Here is a 17,150-nt window from a genome sequence, read left to right on the forward strand (position 1 = left end):
CTGGTCTCTACATCACAGATTTTGACAAAGCTGGGATAAAAGTGGAAAACAAAGTGGCCGCAGTAATGTAAGAAATGAGATCGAATTCCATCGAGTTTTCTACGCAGAAATGTCATGCACCCGAGGCAATCAGCGTTGGTCACCTGACCATTTGCTATTTCCTCCCCAAAATGAAAGACCTTATGACATCCAGTTACGCAAGAACGTTAGAAAATACCGACGCCATGAGTTTTACCGAGATGTACCTGACAAAGGAGCACAATATTGACGGTTTCTTCACAACACATGGCTACACTGCTTTCAGATTGGATGTACCAGCGGAAAATGACCACAGAGGAATGCATGACGTTTTGGTATGTGCAAAACAATGCTTGGACCCGAAAGAATTGGAAGTGATCAAAGTTGACCAGCTCGAATCAAAAGTCATTGTCGTAGAAACACCAGAGAAGTCACGCCTTGTTGTTTGTGCATTGTACAGAAGTCCCTCTATGTCCATGGGTGCATTTCTTGAAAAGATGGAGACTCTGCTGTTGCTTTTACCAAAGAATGCGCCAACAGTCATTCTTGGAGACTTCAATGATAATCTGCTGGAAAATCCTTGGTCCAAGTGCACTGAATTGATGAAGAATTATGGATTTGACCAACTCATCACAAAACCTAATACTGATTACGGATCCCTCCTTGATCATGTATACTTCAATAAACAGTCTCCTGATCAAAATTCAATTTTTACTGAAGTTCAAGATGTATATTTCTCTGACCATGACGCCGTCTCCTTGACAACGGATATTCTCCTTGTTTGAAAAGTGCTCAGCGAAGAGTTGGAATATTCATGCTCTCAATATGAATATGGTTTAAATGCGTTTTGTCACACAGGACAAACTCTAGTTTTATTTACAGATGGTAATTGCAATTGAAATATCAAATTGAGATCTCAATCGGAAATGAAAACCGAGTTGACGTTTCAAACAGAAATAATCATTTCAGTAAGATAGATATTGGAAATAAATACTGAAGAGAAATCTCCCTCAAAAATGAATACAGTAGTGACATATCAACCTGATATGAATACAGTCGTGAGACATCAATCAGAAATGAATACAATAGTGAGATATAAATCGGATATTAATACAGTAGTGAGATATCAATAAGAAATGGTTACTTATGGGAGATATCAACAGTGCGATGTAAATTGGAACGGACGAGGAAGTAACAAAGATGTCAATAGGATAAGCCGTGCGAGATATTGTATATCTTTATTCGCTTTACAAGAATAAACTTATTATTATTTAAAGATTACTGAAGTGCGAAGTGAATGGAAAATGAATACTGAAGATATATATATATATATATATATATATATATATATATATATATATATATATATATATATATATATATATCGGTCAAATATCGTTTTCAAAGCCTTCAAAGAGTTGCTGCGAGATTAATTGGTGCTACTCCACTATTATCAGCGTCACCTCACTCCCCCATCCCCCACCTTACTGTGGTGTGGGACGGGAGAGTCAGTGGACTGTTAGGGGCGAATGGGGCTGATGGGTTATCCCTTTCCACGGACTTACATCCCATAAACATTTCCATATTTGGCAATCAGAAGAATTATATGAAACAATATGAAATTCCAGGACGTCGATCGAATTCCAGTCAATATATGTGGAGCTTTGAACAATCGATTCTGGTGTATAAAGGCTAAGGACAGTTGCCACCAAGTAACGTTGTTGCGAGGATTCCATTAGTGGCCAACCCGACCAAATGTAGACATTAAATTCATCAATATTCACTTTGTTCTAACAGTTCTAGAAAAGCCAGCCTCATATGAACTAAATAATTCAGTGGTACCACTGGTTTCTTTTATATTTATGGCACAACATGTTATATTTTATTCAGATATAATCCAAACCACTTGCTGATCTATTGCAGAGGACAGGTGGCTCTATGAACAAGGGGTAAATTGGTGAGTTGCTGTAATTTGAAGTTCTACCTGATTGTCGAGTAACATTTTCTTTCTTTTCAGTTTAGTTCTTCCAAAGAAATCGGCTGTTTCGAATAATTATGGTTTGAAGAGGCTCTCATTAGAAAACTGGGTAAAGGGTTCCCCTGACCACAGTTGCTGTACACTCGATGTCCCCATTTAACGAATATCAAGTTCTCGTGTTTGACAAAAGGTGTCCTGGCCAGTTCCAAACGAGTCTGCCAGGGACATCCCTAAAATATTCCGTAACACTGACCATCCCCAATTTTCGCTACTTAGTTTATTTGACTTGACACGGTTGATGCTCTGATCTGCGACACTTAACGGGCGAGGATGACGACAGCTGGGCCGGAGCTATACATAACCCTCTGCTGATCAAAAGACAGAGGGGGTAGCCCGGTTGGTAACACGCACGTGGCGGTGCCATGGAGGAGTATGGGAAGGCCTGTGTCCCCAAAACTTCCGTCCCGTTCATTAAATTTTTCACCAAAAGAAACAATGTGAAAAAATCAAAATATTACATTTGCGCGCAAAAATTGTGAATGACAAAAAAAAAATCCATTAATACCCTAGAAAGTAGGGGACCAGGCAGATAACAAATATGTTAGACAGTCAGAGAACTGCTATGGTTGGGACACCCCTTGGAGGGCGCTTAAGAAGGAAAACTTGCAAAACACCTGTCCGCTCCCCAGGACTGGACTCCTCCACCTATACCAGACGGGACGTTGCCGATCCCGCGGCTAGCCGTCACTGAAACCGAGAGTAGACAACGTGAAGGGTGTCACCCGACTTGGACTGTTGGACTGTTTTACACCTGACTGCTGATTCCTTAGTGTTCACGCAACTTATAGTTATTATTCAAAATTAATAACATCCTGTGTTTGAAACACAAAATAATTAAGTAAACTTTTAGTTTTCCCGATATATCGAGTGTACAAATTGTAGAATTGGGTGTGTTCCCTGTTCCCTGTATTGGTTGTGTAAATTTTAAGTGATAAGCTGGTAGCTGGATGCAAAAACAATCTGAATGCATGTTGGCGTTCAAATGATCATGACCACATGGTCGGATTGCGTTCACTTTTTACCAAAGATTCAGTTAATCCTGTTTTTCTGACGAGCCATTCGTAGATTCATGCTATTGCTGGGCAAAGTATGCTCCTTGTCCCTGTGTAAAATCTAACAAGCAATGCGCGTCTATTCCCGTTATTGAGCTGGTACCAAGTGATGTCAAGCAATGTGTTTTGCTGCCAATAATATTTATCGATTGTATCGATGAATTTATTGTCAAATTATGTGTGTAGGGATAAGTCTGATTTTGGCCCACGTTCTTTTAGCACACTTCTCAGCTCCAGCAAATATCGCTTATTTCAATGTTGAAAATGTGTATGAGTTTTTTTTTTTATTGGGGGTAATATTATTAACTCCAGCCAGGGAAGTAATGCTGATCTGGGCTTTAATGTGTTGCCCTTATTGGATCAAGTCCGTGAGAAAGCTACTTAGGGTGGCAGGTATTAGACTTTTGTCTTAGCCATATCACATTTCTGTTGTGTGTCAAAACTGTTAGATTCATGAATCATATTATCTCTATATCTTTCTTGGCATTATTGACAAACTTATAAACGAGTTCTCTGTTTCATCATAATATTGTTTACCTTCTTTTAATGCTTACTATTTATTAATCTGTAGTAAAATAATATATTAAAGTGCTCGCATTAGAGCAATTATCTCCTCGCATCATGAAATACCCGGTTAAATATGATTTGACTGCTCTGCTCATAGATGTGTGCCAGTTAACTCGTAGTTTGTGATTCTTTATAAATACGTTTGGCGCTCGTTGTCATAATATTACTACCATAGGATGTATGTCTCGAAATTCATGTATACAGCAAAATTGTTTACTGTTCTACGAATAGTACGAATAAAATATACATATATGTTGACTCCTTCATATGCATGCACATGACACCCTATCCTCCCGGCCTATCCTGCACTCTGAATATCACCAATCAAAAAACTGAGCTCACCAACGTCCGAGATTTGGCCGCGAATCTGGTGAATGTCGTCTGATATGAGGTCGGTATATTTGAAAATTGTCATCTTGTTACAATATCTTATTTTGTTTGCGTCACGTTTGCAGTCGAACATTTTCCGGGAAGCATACATACGAGTTGCTATACGGGCCTTTTGTCGTGAATCAAAGGACATGTATTTATTCCCGAAAATAAAAAAAGGTTTTTATCTAACCAGATGTTTTGTTTTTGATATCAAGTCTTGAGGGGTAGCCCAAATTTACATGTTATTAATTGATTTATTCAAAGACATTTTCGTTATTTATATTATCGGTGCATTATAACATGGCCAGACCAAGGATAATACACCCTATGAAATGCTTCAATAAAAAATATATCAGCTCAATTTTGATATCAAGATCAACCACGAAAGTCATAGGCGATCCCGGTAAACCGATTATATACGTTCTTTGTAAATAAACATCAATGAATGACCCTGAAGGTCAAGGCCAATCGAAACCAAAAAGTAATCAGCTAAGCGCCATACCACGTCCTACATACCCACCAAGTTTGGAGATCATTCCATCAAAATTATTGAAAAAATAAGGGTTTCGTTGACCTCCATGATGGACAGAAGTGACCTTGACTTTGACCTGTTTGTGCACTGAAAAGTACTCTAATATTACTCCGATATTTGAACCCACAAGAGATTACAACCGTGTTCTACAGAGTGACCCAAGCAAAATTTTCTGATGCGAACTTCAGCGATACAATATACATGCAAAATGAAATCACATCGTCAAAATAGTTATATGTCAAATTACTCATCAAAGGCTTTAATTTAAGATGCTACGCGATATCGTAACTAAAACGTGAAAAATTGACCATGGGTTAAAAAACTAATGTCCTTCAATATGACATTGAAAGTCAAGGCCGATCTAGACCAAAAATTAATAAGCTGAGCGCTATACCACAATCTCCAACCCCACCAAATTTGGAAATCATTCGATCAAAGTTACTCCAAAAAGGGGTTTCGTCGGCCTTGATGCTTGACTTTATTGTGACTTTGACCTTGACTTTAATAATATGAATGACTCTGATATTCGAAGTAACAAGAGTTTCCAATGATAAATATGCTCTACAGAGTGACCTAAACCAGAGTTTCTGATGAGAACTACAGCGATACAAAATACATGAAAATGCAGTGTTTTCGTCATAACGTCGTCAAATGACGTCACATCGTCCAAATTGTCATACGTGTAGAAAGCACTCATCAAGGGCTTCAATTTGAGGTATTACTCGACATGGTAAAGGGAACCGACAAATTTGACCTTGGGGTAAAATATTAATGACCTTTAAGTTATCCTTGAAGGTCGAGGCCGATTGACACCAAAAATTAATCCACTGAGCGCCTTACCACACCCTATATAACCACTAAGTTTTGAAATCATTCGATCAACGTTACTCAAAAATAAGGGTTTCGTCGACCTTGACCTTAATAATTTCGTATGATGAAAGGTATGTCTCCAGGACTCATATACATGTACTATTAAAAGTTTTTGATGAGAACTGAGAAAATAAAATGTTCATGAAAAATCCGTTTTTTCATCATGACATCATCAAATAATGTCATAGCGTTAGAACTTTTGAAATATCTGGAAGCACTCATCAGGGGCTTTAATATGAGGTATTACCCTTATGTTACCGAAGATTTCAAAATTTGACCTTGGGGTAAAAAAATTTCGGCCTCCAGCGCTAAAGGCCCGGTCACACCTTGACGTTTTAGCCAACGTATGCCGATTTTTGAATTTTTTTTCTAAAACGCTGGCACATGTTGAATACGTTATGGGTAAGTTTTAATAACATTAAGAGCACACTGAAAAACACTGCCATACGTCGTTGTACGCTGGCTTTAAACGTTGTACTTTTTGGTTGTCCTCAAATTTTTTCATGCTTGAAATTTCACGACATATGCTGGCGTATGACTCACACGTTCCACTACGCTGGCCACAAGTTGTATGCACGGTCTGAGATCGTTGACAGACGTCAACACATGCTACTTGTAAGTTAATCATAAGTTGAGACACGCCGAGGTAATGTTTAGCGTACCTGAAACTTATTTCTAACCTATGATTAACGTGTTGTTGGCACGTTACGCGATCGTTGCCACACGTCGACAGACATTACTTTTAAGTTACTCATAGGCTGAAAGACGTCGGTATAATGGATCGTCCTTGCGTCAGCGTCCACGGCCAGGACACTTATTTGCAGCATTCTTCAAACTTTTCTTCGGCATGATGAGGATGTTCACACTTCGATGTCTAGCTTGGCTATGATTCCAATTGTCCATCGGCAGCGTCTATTTAAAATAGTCGAGTTTGAGCGTTTTAACACGTTCAGAAGAAACGCTTCAAATTTCCAAACCCCAGCGTCAAAATACAAAGGCGAGTGACAGCAATTTAAATCGTTCATTGTAAACAATGAAAATAGCTGAGTGGTACCGTTTAAAAGTCGTTGAGTGTAAAAAAATCCAATTGTTGAGCGCAAGCGTCTATTTTCAATAGTGGGGTTTGAGCGATTTAGCACGTTCAATAGAAACGATTAAAATTTCCAAGCTCCAGCGTCAAAAAACAAAGGCGAGTGACAGCAATTTAAATCGTTCATTGTAAACAATGAAAATAGCTGAGTGGTACCATTTAAAAGTCGTTGAGTGTAAAAAAAATCCAATTGTTGAGCGCAAGCGTCTACTTTCAATAGTGGAGATACAGCCATTTAAATCGTTGAGTGGCAGCCGATGAATAGCAAACCCCACGTCACCGGCAAAGATAAACTGCCGCACGATATGGATAAGTTAGGCTGTCGTTGGGCATAGTTTGTGAACGCCGGCTTCACGATAATTATTCGTTGGTATATCGTATCTATAAGTAATCAAAGCACTCTATGCACATTATTAGTTCATTGTGCATTTGTCCAACCCGTTATGAATAGACCCAAATCGTAAAAACAAGCTATAGCTCATTGTTGAAAAAGCCCCATAAAAAATTAGCCGCGAAGAACTTCGAACAATGGTGAAAAGATGTCTCCTACCCGTGGACACGCGGATGCAAGGAGGATGCATCATAACCCACACCCTCCCCCTCACACTCACCTACTACTGCCAACATGAACAAACTACTACTACTACTAATACTGATACTGATACTGTTACTGCTGACATGGACATCGACTCAAAAAGGACTCGAAAACACTGTTGGGTTCCCCTTTTATGAGCAGCATTTTTATATACCAATTCCCAAAACCGCTGGGAACACGTCTTTATATGGCAGTTGTAAGCTAGAAACACGTTCATTTATTTTTTTTGTCGAGCGGAAGACGTCATTGGAATACGTCTACATACGTCGATGTGTGTTGGGACTACGTAAAGAATTTGTTCAAAGCACGTCAAACATAAGTTAGAAATAAGTTTCGCGTAAAAAAGACATTACCGCGACGTGTTTCGACTTATGAGTAGCTTATAAGTAGCCTTTGTGGACGTGTGTAAGCGTCCACATATCATGTGTAAAACTTATCCCCATCGCATGCGGAACGTGTGTCATACGCCGAGTACGTCGTAAAATTTTGAACATGTTTAAAATTTCTTGACATACTCTACTTACTACGACGTATGATAGCGTAATTTAGCGTTCTACTCACGTACACCAAACTTACTCATACCGTATTTGACGTGCCCCAACGTTTTAGACAAATTTTTCTTAGGTCGGCATACGCTGGCAAGATCGCCAAGGTGTGACCGCGATGTTGACACTTCCATTTCTACGGCAGTTATGATTCGAATCGTTGTGCGTCAGCCTTTTAATAGGCTACGTCATGACATCGTCGGCGATGCGTGCAACGCGCTATGCCTAAGTTAGACTATCGTTGGGCATCGGTTGTGTAGGCCGACAACAGGTTCAGCATTCGTTGGTATAAGTTATCTATAACACAACGAAACATTCTGTGTCCATTACCAATGCGTTATACATAAGACCAAGTCGCTATGAATACGTCCGAATCTTTAAAAAAAAAACATCAAAAGTTCAACGTAAGCCAGCGTTTTACATACATTTTAATACTTTGCCATCGCTGGCTAAAACGTCAAGGTGTGACCGGGCCTTAACCGTGAAGGTCAAGGCCGATTGCTACCAAAAACTAATCAGCTTAGCACTAGACCACATACTACATTCCTGTAAAGTTTGGAGCCGATTCGAATAAAATTACTCAAAAAGCAAGGGTTTCGTCAACCTCCTTAATTAACAAAGTGACCTTGACCTTTGACCTTTATGTACAATGCAAGGTATTCCAATAAGACAACTACGTATAAACCCACAAGATTTTCCAATGAGAACTGTGCTATACAGAGTGACCTAAACAAGAGTTTCTTATGTGAACTTAAGCAATACAGCATACATGAAAATTGCAGTTTTTTCATCATAACGTCGTCAAATGACGTCACATCATCAAAATCGTTATATGTCTGGAAAGAACTCATCAAGGGCTTTCATTTGAGGTACAACACGATATGGTAACTGAAACTTGACAATTTGGCTTTAGGGTAAAAAAATGAATAACCTTCAAGATGACTTTGAAGGTCAAGGCCGATCACCACCTAAAATTAATCAGCTGAGCGCCATTCCACATCCTACATACCCACCAAGTTTGGAGATCATTCGATTAAAGTTATTCAAAAAATAAGGGTTTCATCGACCTTAATGCTTGACCTTTTTGTGACCTTGACCTTTATATTTTCGTACGGTTAATGGTATCTCTCCAGGACCGTTGCACATGAAATATCAAGAGATTTTGATGAGAACTGAGGAAATAAAATTTTCATGAAAAATCCGTTTTTTCGTCATTTTTGTCTGTAATCAAACTGTAATCAAACTGTAATCATTTTTGTCTGTAATCATCGCATCAAACTTTTGACAGATCTGGAAAGCACTTATCAAGCGCTTTCATATGAGGTGTTACTCCATATGGTATCTAAGATTTCAAAATTTGACCTTGGGGTCAAAAACTTTCGACCTCCAGCGCTAACCATGAAGGTCAAGGCCGATCGCCACCAAAAATTAATCAGCTGAGCGCCAGACCATGAACTATATTCCCATGAAGTTTGAAGACGATCCGATCAAAATTACTCAAAAAATAAGGGTTTCGTCGACTCCCCTGATTTGCGACAAAGTGACCTTGAAAATTTTATGCGCTGAAAGGGACCTCAATAGGACTGATATGCGAAGTTACAAAAATTTCCAATGATAACTGTGCTCTGCAAAGTGATCGATACGTGATTACAGACAAAAAAAAAAAAATAATAATAATAATAATAATAATAATAATAAAATAAAACATACAAGCTGACCAACATATCTTGCAAAAACTTCGTTTTGGCAAGATAACATAAAAAAAAATTAACAGCGACTTGCTGTGTGTGGAGAAAAAGCTGCATCATCAAAAACTGCAGCAAAACAGCAATGAGAAGTTGAAGAAACAGGTACGCACCCTTGCATGGAAAATCTCGTTATATTTGTTCGATCCACCCTTCTGTGTGAGTGATTCATCCACTAATTGTTATGTTTTGCGTGTATGTGTGAAATATCGTTATATTTGCTTGTATTTTTATATTCGTTTATATTGTCATTATAGTTACTTGTATGTGTGTAAGGTAAAATACACAAAACCATGTCCACCCGACACCGTGTCACGGGATTTTGATTCTCTATTTTGCTGCGAATCGTATCATATTTCTATTTTTTCTTTCTCTTCTTACTTGACCAACTAATTTTTCCCTTGTTCAGCACTTTGAGATTTCTTTGTATTTGAAAAGTGCTACATAAATAATATGTATTAATATAATTACTATATTTGGTGGTTGTCATTGTTGCTTCGTGTGCAGTCTCCGGCTGAATCATTTCTGGAAGCATGGTTGCAATGCCGATGCAGTGCCCCGTTTCCATTAAGATGTTACTCATTTTGCCGACCTCGGAAGGAAGAAGGGCTGAGTTAACCCACCTGTTGGTATTTCAATGGCATGACAGGGGCTCAAGATTAAAACCCTAAGATCTCCAACCAGCCCCCTTAACTATTAAGCCAACACTAGGCTTATCTTTGGTGACGTTTCTTCATTTTGCTTTTTGCTTTCTGTTCATGAGCACAATGTTTCTGCCCCACAAGTCGAGGTGCTTTCTCAGAAGTAGAATGCGAAAGAAAAATTCAGTGCGATTTCCATGAAAAATACTGAATTTTCAAAGGGACTCAAAAACACGACAAGCAAGTTATCAAAAATGGAACTGCAGCTTGAGAAGTAGCAACAGCGGGATGAACGTCAGCAACAGCAGGACGTCAAGAGCTGCCAACAAATAAGGAACCGTTATCAAACATGGGACTTCAGATGTCAAGGGAATGAACATCACATTCACCTCCACATGCTCTGATGAGGTTTAACAACTCACAGGGGTCATGCTGATAAGACATTTACAAATGGAAGACTTCCATTGGAATTTGTGGAATGACATGTGAACTTTGCACTTTTAACCAGAATTAATCGCATTTTTGAATTGAGAGGGACTCCTCCACAAAGTCTTTATGTTGATTGAGAATTAGAAGAAGTGCTCAATTGTCAGCTGTGTGTTGTTGAATTTTCTTTCAAAAATGTTACTTTCTCTCTGGTTATGTAGAACAGAAACTTCACTGTCGATGACGCTGTCATTCTTCTGCCCCAAAGATCAAGGTGTTTTCGTAATGATTGAATGCGAAAGATAAACAAATCAAACAGATTACGTTGAAAAACAAGGAACTTTCAGAGGAGCTGAAGAACCTTACCAACGAGTTGTCAGAAGTGGAACTTCAGCTGCAGGACCAACGACGAGAGCATGAGATACAGAAACAGAAGGACTTTAGAACTGCCAAAAAGTAAGGAACCGTATTCAAAAATGTCGGACCACAGATGACAAGAAGTAAACATAGTGTTCACCTCCACATACTCTGATGACTTTCAACACTTCACAAGGTTCATGCTGCTCATGTGACATTCACAAATGGAAGACTGTTTGTTGAAATTTGTGAAACTTCATGTGAACTTTGTGCCTTTAACCACAATTTATCCCGGTTTACACTTCAGAGGGACACCTCCAGAAAGTCTTCATGTTTATTGATTGAGGATTATTAGGAGTGCTCAATTACGAGCTGTATACCGTTGAATTTTCTTTCTTTCTGGTTATGCAGAACAGAAAACAGAAACTTTACTGTCTATGATGCTGTCATATTTCTGCCCCACAGATCGAGATGCTTTCGCAGCGTTTAAGTGCGAAGGATGAAAAATTCAATCAAATTACGTCAAAAAATAAGGTACTGTCAGATGATCTGACGAACCTTGCAAATAAGTTGTCAGAAGTAGAACTTCAGAAAGAAGAGCAGTGACAATGCAATGAGCTGCAGTAACAGAAGGATGTTGAGAGTTGCCAAAAAGGAAGGAACCATTATCAAACATGAGACAACAGATGCCAAGAGGGTGAAAATCATGTTCACCTCCACATGCTCTGATGAGATTTAACAACTCACAGGGGTCATGCTGATAAGACATTTACAAATGGAAGACTTCCATTGGAATTTGTGGAATGACATGTGAACTTTGCACTTTTAACCAGAATTAATCGCATTTTTGAATTGAGAGACTCCTCCACAAAGTCTTTATGTTGATTGAGAATTAGAAGAAGTTCTCAATTGTCAGCTGTGTGTTGTTGAATTTTCTTTCAAAAATGTTACTTTCTCTCTGGTTATGTAGAACAGAAACTTCACTGTCGATGACGCTGTCATTCTTCTGCCCCAAAGATCAAGGTGTTTTCGTAATGATTGAATGCGAAAGATAAACAAATCAAACAGATTACGTTGAAAAACAAGGAACTTTCAGAGGAGCTGAAGAACCTTACCAACGAGTTGTCAGAAGTGCAACTTCAGCTGCAGGACCAATGACGAGAGCATGAGATACAGAAACAGAAGGACGTTTAGAACTGCCAAAAAGTAAGGAACCGTATTCAAACATGTCAGACCACAGATGACAAGAAGTAAACATAGTGTTCACCTCCACATACTCTGATGACTTTCAACACTTCACAAGGTTCATGCTGCTCATGTGACATTCACAAATGGAAGACTGTTTGTTGAAATTTGTGAAACTTCATGTGAACTTTGTGCCTTTAACCACAATTTATCCCGGTTTACACTTCAGAGGGACACCTCCAGAAAGTCTTCATGTTTATTGATTGAGGATTATTAGGAGTGCTCAATTAAGAGCTGTATACCGTTGAATTTTCTTTCTTTCTGGTTATGCAGAACAGAAAACAGAAACTTTACTGTCTATTATGCTGTCGTATTTCTGCCCCACAGATCGAGATGCTTTCGCAGCGTTTAAGTGCGAAGGATGAAAAATTCAATCAAATTACGTCAAAAAATAAGGTACTGTCAGATGATCTGACGAACCTTGCAAATAAGTTGTCAGAAGTAGAACTTCAGAAAGAAGAGCAGTGACAATGCAATGAGCTGCAGTAACAGAAGGATGTTGAGAGCTGCCAAAAAGGAAGGAACCATTATCAAACCTGAGACAACAGATGCCAAGAGGGTGAAAATCATGTTCACCTCCACATACTCTGATGAGGTTTAACAACTCACAGGGGTCATGCTGATAATAAGACATTTACAAATGGAAGACTTCCATTGGAATTTGTGGAATGACATGTGAACTTTGCACTTTTAACCAGAATTAATCCCTTTTTTGAATTGAGAGGGACTCCTCCACAAAGTCATTATGTTGATTGAGAATTAGAAGAAGTGCTCAATTGTCAGCTGTGTGTTGTTGAATTTCTTTCAAAAATGTTACTTTCTCTCTGGTTATGTAGAACAGAAACTTTACTGTCGATGATGCTGTCATGTTCCTATCCCACAGATAAAGTTGCTTTCGCAACGATTGAATGTGAAAGATAGACAATGCATACAGTTTACGTTGATAAAAACAAGGAACTTTCAGTGGAGTTGGAAAAAAAAAAATAATAATAAAAATAAAAAAAACTTACCGACAAGTTGTCAGAAGTGGAACTTCAGCGACAGGACAAACGACAACAGCATGAGCTGCAGAAACAGAAGGATGTTAAGACCTGCCAAAAAGTAAGGAACCATTTTCAAGCATGTGGGATCACAGATGCCAAGAGAGTGAACATCTTGTTCACCTCCACATGCTCTGATGAGCTTTATCACCTCATAGGGGTCATACCGATAATGAGACATTTACAAATGGAAGACTTCATTGGAATTTGTAACATTCCTTGTTACCTTTGCAACTGTAACTAGAATATATCCCATTTTGGACTTGAGAGGGACACCTCCATAATGTCTTGATGTTTGATTGAGGATTAGAAGGAGTGCTCAATTGTGAGCTGTGTGGTGTTGAATTTTCTTTCAAAGATGTCACTTGCTTTCTTTCTGGTTATGGAGAACAGAAAACATGTACTGTCTATGACGCTGTCATGGTTCTGTCACACAGGTTGAGGTGCTTGAGCTTGCATTGAGAAATGACGTACTTTCAGAAGATCTGGCAAAGCTGGGGAGCAGGTTTTCTGAATTGGAGCAGCAGCTGCAGGAATAACGGCAATGGCAGGGCCAGCAATAAGTTAATTATTGCCACCAGGTAAACAACCATTCTCTCATAATGTGGGACTTGCTCAAAACCGTCTGACCTTTGAAGACAAAATAACAGATACTAAAGAGGTGAAGATAATGTTTTCCTTGATGCGTGCTGATGTGTTTTTAATCGCTTCCAGGTCACACTGCTGATGACTGATTTGAAAAATAAAAATGACTGTTTGGATGCAGTGGTTCTTAAAAATTATCAAATCATGTAGGCAATGCACCAAATGTGCATTAAGGTGCAGAATTTGGAGCAACAAAATCAGGAGCCCCAGCAGAAGCCCTGTTCACATTAGAACCCATGTTTACAACAAAATCATGAACCCCAGCAGAGCCCATGTTCACAGCCTCCATTGGAGCAAGGGAAGCCTCAGAAGGAACAGATGGACTAAAATAACGTGCAGTGTCATAAACTACAGCGAAACAAGGTACAGCAACACGATCTCAAGAACCCAACAGAAATACTCCCGTTCCCAGCCGATATTAAAAACAACCTTGTCAGTCAGTCATCAAAAGCTTGAAAACAACTCACATTATTGAACCTTCGAATCATTTTCCAATTTGTTTTTACTTAAGAACAGGATATATATAAATGAAGAACCCGTCCTGAGGGATGGGTTAGTTCCCTTGAAAATGGTGCATTTTATTATGACTTGTAATATTGACTTGCACAAGGAGGCAATACACGATAAACATATCACACCACATCTGATGGTATGCCACATGATAGAGGGAATTGCAGTCTACCCCCAACCCTGAACCCCATGGACTATTAATTATTTTTTTTGTTATCCCCTGACACTTTCCCATGCACACGAGTACAAGCAAAAGTTTTCAACTCGTTCTGTCCAGTGGTTCAGGAGTGCGTAGACATCAAACAAAAACTCAAACAGATAAACAATCACATGACCATCCATTTCTTAAATTACAAGTTATACGATTCCGATTATTATTAGTTTTGGAACTGGTGCGGTGCTGATTTCACAATAATTGTCAATCTCATGTTTCTCTGCTGCCGTTTTATTTGAAAGACTATTTATTATGTTCAACAGGAATCTCATGTTATTCATCATGTAATTGAATGTGGTGAGCCACTCAAATCTACCAGTAATGTCTGGAGGCCCACGAAGAAGAGAGGGATGACGAGTGATGAAGTGAGTTTGTTGTTATATTTGAAAGGATGGTCATTTGTAGAGATTTAATGTTAAAATATACTTTTCTTTCTTAACTTATTTATTATTTTGACTCCTCACGAATGACGCCTCCTTTGTTTACTCCCATTTCCTTACCCAAGGATGTAATTAGGCAGTTTTGATCTTTGCTCAATAAATTGACACTGGAAAATTTTGACCGAATTATTAATCAGATGAAGCGCATCAATACACGAAGGAAGATCCTCTGAAGGACATTATTCAGCTTGCTCTGAACAAGGCAACGTTGGAATCAAAATTTTCGGAGGTGTACGCAAACATGTGCCACCACCTTACAAAGGAAAGTGAAGTCCATCACGACCACAACTCATCAGGGAAAGAACACGACTAACAGACATCCTTTTCTGAAATTTCAGAAAATATATTCTGTCCTCCCCACTCCCAGTGATCCCCACAGACTGATACATACTGCCCCAGCACTCATTTCCTCCCAAACTAGTTTACCCTCTCTCACCCCTTCTTTCTCAGCCTCACTACATTCATTCCCTTCTTTTTTCACTTCTTTTCTCAATTTATCTTCCCTCCCCCACCCCTATTAAAAAGTATTCAATGAATCGATGCCCATTTTCTTTAATAACATCCACAAATCTTTCATTTTTCACAGATTGAGGTACAACAAACAAGCAAGCCAGGTAACGTCCTCAACTTTCGCATCCTACTCATTCAAGGCTGCCACTGAGTTTATTATGGGGATGGATGGAAGCTCCAGCTTGGACGATGAAGTGTCCAAGGAGAAAGCCCAACGGCGCTATTGGAAACATAATCTTCATCGGGGAACTTTTCAAAGCAGAAGTGTTGCATGAATCTGTTATCTCCGATACAGTTAGGGGGTTGCTCAATAATGGGAAGGGGCAATCGTTTGAGTACCTCTGTGGTCTCCTTGTTGCTGGAGAGATCCTGGACTCCACACAACCCGCAATGGTAATGAAACTTAACTTTTGAATTTTCATAAACACGTTTCCTCTGACTGTCAATTTTCATGATCTTTCTTGCACATCTTAATTTTGCCGACTCAGCACCGTATGTTTGTGTCTCAACAGATGAATGAGCATTTCACCTCTTTGGATGAACTCTTCAAGGGGCGTAAAATGGCATCACAAATACGCTTCATGCTGTCAGATCTGATATATTTTCACATGCAAGTCATTCCTATCTTCCTCAGGAGTGCCAATTCACAATTAATACCTGCCTCAAAGAACCTGCATCTGTAACCGCATGTTCCCTCTTACCTACCATAGCGGAAATGGATTCCACGTCAAAACGTCGAGTGACCAATGCACCTTCAGGAGATACGTGGGGAAGCTGATGAAGAACAACAACGATGATGATCACACATCTGAAGGTATGCCACATGAGAGAAGATAATGCGAAGTAACCACCAGCTGTTGTATGATTTGAGAAGTCTCATGAGATTATTTTAAATAATTTTATTCTCCAAAATGTATCCAGATGCAAGCGGTGTGTGCGGACCAACAAACAATTATCATATCGTGGATTGTGGAAATTTGTTTCCAACATCGCTTGTCATGTAAAACAGCAGCTGCAAGGAGAACGATGAGAAGTATCGTGAGCAGTTGAGCATCTTGATCATGTGTATCATCTCACACAACACAGATACTCCTAAATGCCATATTTGTATCCACCTCCTGCACTGACTGACGTGCTTATCGATCTGACTTGCAGATAAAGTCCCTCTAAGTTGAGATGCAACTGAAGGACAATATCTACGAGGTTGTGTGTCTTGAAAAGAAGGTGCACACAGTCAACATTTTTTTTTTTTAAACTGAACAGCGACTTGCTGTTTGTGGAGGAAAGTCTGCTTCATCAAAAACGACAGCAAATTTATGATGAAGGGAAGTTGAGGAAACAGGCCGGCACCCTTGTATGTTGTTCCTCATTATATTTGGACAGTACACCCTTCCGTATGAGAGTTTAATCCACTAATTATAATTATAATGATAATTATCATTATATTTGCTTGTATGTATGAAATATTATCTTTGGTGGTGTTTCTTCATTATTCTGTGCATGTGTCTCTTCATGAGCGGAATGTTTCTGCTGCACAGGTCGAGGTGCTTTCTCATTGGTTGCATGTGAATGACAAAAGATTCAATGAAATTACCTTTAAAATAATGTATTTTCAGAAGAACTCAAAAACGGTACGAGGAAGAACTACAGATGGACGTTGAAAGATGAGGAAGAATGACAAAACAACATCGAGAGCTG

At 39.0% G+C, this 17,150-nt stretch overlaps 1 protein-coding gene and 1 pseudogene across 1 annotated transcript in view; one reads left to right on the forward strand and one right to left on the reverse strand.

The window, feature by feature from the left end:
- The window catches only part of LOC147025174 (uncharacterized), an 80,246-nt gene that overhangs the window by 14,981 nt on the left and 48,115 nt on the right, over positions 1–17,150 (reverse strand). The gene's annotated exons all lie outside the window — the stretch shown is intronic.
- LOC147025175 (eukaryotic translation initiation factor 4 gamma 3-like) lies at positions 225–16,249 on the forward strand (annotated as a pseudogene).

The sequence above is a fragment of the Eptatretus burgeri genome, chromosome 6 (assembly GCF_056783735.1).
Source record: "Eptatretus burgeri isolate ZD-2024b chromosome 6, Ebu_testis_v1, whole genome shotgun sequence".
Classification (NCBI taxonomy): Eukaryota; Metazoa; Chordata; class Myxini; order Myxiniformes; family Myxinidae; genus Eptatretus; species Eptatretus burgeri.